The 4,888-nt window shown below is 40.4% G+C and overlaps 1 long non-coding RNA gene across 1 annotated transcript; it reads right to left on the bottom strand.

Annotated features, from left to right (window-relative positions):
- Positions 1–524: 524 nt before the first annotated feature.
- Positions 525–3,064, bottom strand: LOC130190733 (uncharacterized). Its single transcript, XR_008831027.1, has 3 exons — positions 2,933–3,064; positions 2,706–2,835; positions 525–898 (listed from the first exon to the last, which is right to left on the bottom strand). It is a non-coding gene; the product is annotated as an uncharacterized LOC130190733 (long non-coding RNA).
- Between the last annotated feature and the right edge of the window lie 1,824 nt (positions 3,065–4,888).

A 4,888-nucleotide genomic window follows, 5' to 3' on the forward strand; every position in this document is an offset into this window, starting at 1 on the left:
CCGACTAAACATTACCGTCCAGGGAAATACTGGAATCCTTCGGAGGCTTTAATTAAAACATGAGCAGGTCCGCGCGCGCCCTCGTCCTGCCACGTGATTTTTTTTCGTTTATCAGGCTGAAAGGATCCTGGTGGATCTGCGATTTACAAATGTTTGTTAGCTGCTGTAAATCTGCTCATTCACACAAGCTCCACCCTGTGATCCCCGACCATACGCCTCTGTCGTGCAGAATAAATGTTGAGCCCTCTCTAAAACCTTCCAGCACACATTTCGCTCTGACCCAGATTTAGAAAGATACAAAAAGCCTTTAATCACAGATGACCTCCGTGTGTGTTTCTCGATGAGCAAATCAAACACAGGTAGAAGCAGAATAAATTGGTCAAAAGTTTGAGACTTACCAGGAGGGAGATTCACAGCAGCACGCACACACACACACACACACACACACACACACACACACACACACACACACACACACACACACGCACACACACACTCTCTCAAAGAGGAACGCAATCATGATACTGTGTGTGGAAGCAGCTGTTTGTTTATTAACTTTTTACAGTGTACAATCTAGGCCACTCCTTTGTGCCACATCCTGGAAGCAAGCCTGGATAAAGTGACAGCGTCCACGCGCGCGCGCGCGCACACACACCTACACACACACACACACACACACACACACACACACACACACACACACACACACTCACACACACACTGTCAGAGATCACAAGTTCGACTTGTTCTAGTGACGACACACACTCGCACACGTCTTCTGGCCTACAGGTCCTGTGGGGACCGGCAGGAAGAGAGAGAGGCCGCTGTTTCTTCCTTCGCAGCTTTTTCATCCTCAGTCAGACGATCAGTTCCTCGCACTGTGGCCGTCTGTCGATGTCTGATAGGTAGAAAATAGTCTGTTGGGGTTCTTTGATCGCTCATGTATGAATAATGTATTGGACCATTTATTGATTGTTCCTCAGATGTTTAAATACATCTACACGTCTCTATTCTATACATAACTTATTGTATACGTCATCGATCGGTCTATTCGGACTGTTGCAGAGGTCATGAATAAACCTGCAATTGCATATGTTGTATGTACAGTTTACAGACAGCAGATCAAACATTAATATTATTATTATGGATGTAAAGGCATACATCCCTCTCATATCTCTAAAGCCTAAAATGCTCAAAAAGTGTGATGCATTAAATGATGCCTGTGTTGCTACTGTCGGTGAAGCCACTGTAATGTTTTCTCATTCATAGTTTGAGATTTTGTTTATTGCATTACTGGATATTTAGCTCAAATTAATGCAGTCGAAAACAACCGCTCTGCAATCATGAATGTTTTAATGTTCAGTTTTAACAAATATGTTTTGGAGTGACGTTGATTAAACTTTGTGTTTTTTTTGGAAGCTGCAGTTTGACGTGCTATTAAACTGTACATTTCACTGTACCAAGACATTTCTAATAATCAGTTTATTCCAATTAATATAACACTGCCGGAGAAAATATGAGAAATACTAAATAATATAATTTGATGTCGTAGAAACTCTTTCCCAGAAGAATTCGGACAGAGGAGAGAAATTATATTTCAGAGGAGACATTTATATAGATTTATGGAACGGAAACTCTCATCAAAGATAATATGATGGAGGGCTGATAAAAAGAAGCAGAGTGCCGAACAAGAATGAGGCTTTAAAGAAAGATTGCTATCATGTTCTGTCAAATGGGTTTTAAAAAAATATACAGGACTGTCTCAGAAAATTAGAATATTGTGATAAAGTTCTTTATTTTCTGTAATGCAATTAAAAAAACAAAAATGTCATGCATTCTGGATTCATTACAAATCAACTGAAATATTGCAAGCCTTTTATTCTTTTAATATTGCTGATTATGGCTTACAGCTTAAGAAAACTCTAAAATCCTATCTCATAAAATTTTAATATTTCCTCAGACCAAGTAAAAAAAAGATTTATAACAGCTGAGTGTTTGTCAAGGCTCAGGAAACCCTTGCAGGTGTTTCGAGTTAATTAGACAATTCAAGTGATTTGTTTAATACCCTACTAGTATACTTTTTCATGATATTCTAATATTTAGAGATAGGATATTTGAGTTTTCTTAAACTAAGCCATAATCAGCAATAAATCAGAATAAAAGGCTTGCAATATTTCAGTTGATTTGTAATGAATCCAGAATGCATGACATTTTTGTTTTTTGAATTGCATTACAGAAAATAAAGAACTTTATCACAATATTCTAATTTTCTGAGACAGTCCTGTATATATCTGAGAAACAAGCCTCAGATCCATTTTTTATTAATTGCACTATAATCTTTGAGGCTGTAGTTTTTAGTGCAGTAACAACATTAATGGAAGTCGTGGGAAGTGTTTGTATTGTACTATCCACTCCGTTGCCAGCTTATTGGTATCATTGGTATTATATTGGATTATTCTGTCCATCACATTTATATTAATGAAGGTAGACAATTGTTATCATGCAAAATGAGCATCAAGCTGTATCAACGCTTCCCTGAAGCAGTTTCAACAAAACATTCTACGTTAAAAAAAATAAAAAGGTTAATCTAAAGACCTGAAAACGGTGGTGTGCGTAGATTTTTCATTTTCTTTCCACCAGTATCATCCTGAAAACCCATCAATATTTCAGAGTAAATGTGGATGTGTGTGTGTTTGCAGTCGTACCATTGGAGCGGGCCCAGTCCTCGTGGAGCATCCCCGTGAGCGTGAAGAGGGCGAACACCAGCAGAGAGAACATGATCGTCAACACCTCCAGCTCCGTGAAGGGAGATGCCATCTACGCCCGCGGCCGCAGCTGTGGACGTCTCATCCGTAAAACCACCTGTTTTCCTTTTAAAAGTGACATCCTCTCTCACTTCACAACCAATCAAAATGAATGTTGAATCACTCACCCAGAGTGTGTGTAAGTGGAGCGTTTAGACGTCGGCCATCACACAGCCGTCTCATGACACACGACACACCCTCTTCTTTCTTTGTCACGCACTCGCTTGAGCTGTGAAGAGCGGACCGACACTTCCCCTCTCGGGTTCAACTGAGATCATATTAACCCTAATTATTGATGGGCCTCGCGCCTGTGTGTCTGAGTGTGTGTGTGTGTGTGTGTTCTTAAACAGGTGTTTAAGAAGCGTCCCATGCAATATGTATGAATGTATTGATTTTGGGGGGATTTGTGATAGCTCTCTGGTTGCTCCAGGTGATAAGCGTGTGAGATTTAGTTCATAAAAGTGCTTGTATCCACTTCAGAGAGTGCAAAACTCTGCAGGAAACCATGTGGTATTTCTGTGGCTTTCCTGTTGCGATGGTATAAAATCCATCTGCCAACTGAAACCCCCGACTAACATTTTTAAATGAGCGTGTCCTTCCCAATAGGCATTACAAATTATTTAAAGTTGTGCGTGTTGCAAATACATAGCACAACGTTTCATTTTTTTTTTGCAATGCAAATGTGTTGTCACATCCCCATTTCCAACACGTTGGAACGGTATTGCAGCGAGGTCGATGTGCATTTGTTTATGCGCGTGTGCATATGGACGGGGCGTACACCTGGGAGCTCCTCTGCCCGGTGGAAACAGGCTTCGGCTGCTTCTCATGCATCCGATGCAAATGTTCGGGTTACAAATCCGCATCCTGCTCAAAAAACAAAACGTCTTAGAATAATGTTCTACAATGAAGAAGTGAAACTCCAACAGTTCATTTCAGAGTGTCAGAAGTGGTATGTTCCGTGAATCCAGCGGTCTCAGCAAAAACAACAACCATGCCGAGTGAAGACAGAAGGTCAGTTCATGTTCAGCTCAACTGATTTGGGGGATTTTTATTTTAATAAATGCTCCATTTATGTGGAGTCGAGTAAAAAGAATCTGAGCCACAAACCTGAAATAGTACACAAGTTAAATCATATGTAAAACACATATAATGATGTAAATACTTTTGTGATGGTATATATATGTCAATGTGTGCAGGTGTAAACAGGAAGTATGAATGTCTCTTCGATCTTCACGTTTTATCTATTACCTGTCTTTGAACATTCATCATCTCTGCGTAGGCTCAGCACATTTAAAAGCTTATTTGCCAAATTATTCAGCGTCATTTCAGCATCATGTCACCACTTGTTCCTGCTGCATCTCTGTGAGTATAATATACTTGTTGTAACCGCAACCTGTTTTTAATGCGATAAAAATAAAATGCATCTGTAAAAAAAACTCTACAAATGTTACAATTTAACACAACGTGTCAACTTAAAAACACAGTGGAGCCACGACACAAGCAGAACATCAGTTATGAACAATACAGCAACACTAATAATAACAGTAAAGGGTCGACTCTGGAGAAACTCCATCTTTCTCTTCACCTCATTCAGCGACTGCTCTTTCGCGTTCACTTTAAGCCACCCATTTCCTCGCTATAAAAATCGTAATCCTCAAGATTTGAGACTGTTTGAGATAGGATTACAACCTAACCACAAACACACACACACACACACACACACACACACACACACACACACACACACACACACACACACACAAACACTCTGTGAAGAGGCCTCCACGGCGGTGTAGGTTTCTCACTTCATGGCCTTTTGGTCCATTAATGGGCCTTTATTTCTTTGACGTGACATGAATGAGGCGGCTTATCTTCTATCAACATTGTTTCTCAGCAGGTATAGTCGCTGAACAATCAAGCTGTGTGTGTGTGTATGTGTGTGTGTGTGTGGCTGCTGTCTATGTGCACACATTGTGTAAGCTTATTAGAAGCAGCACTGGTGAGAGGAGGAGATTGAGGTTAGTCTAAACCCTAATCCTTATGGACCGTATGCTTATTACCCAGCAAGCACGTCAAAATCCCGG

Source organism: Pseudoliparis swirei, chromosome 24 (assembly GCF_029220125.1).
Source record: "Pseudoliparis swirei isolate HS2019 ecotype Mariana Trench chromosome 24, NWPU_hadal_v1, whole genome shotgun sequence".
NCBI classification, from domain to species: domain Eukaryota; kingdom Metazoa; phylum Chordata; class Actinopteri; order Perciformes; family Liparidae; genus Pseudoliparis; species Pseudoliparis swirei.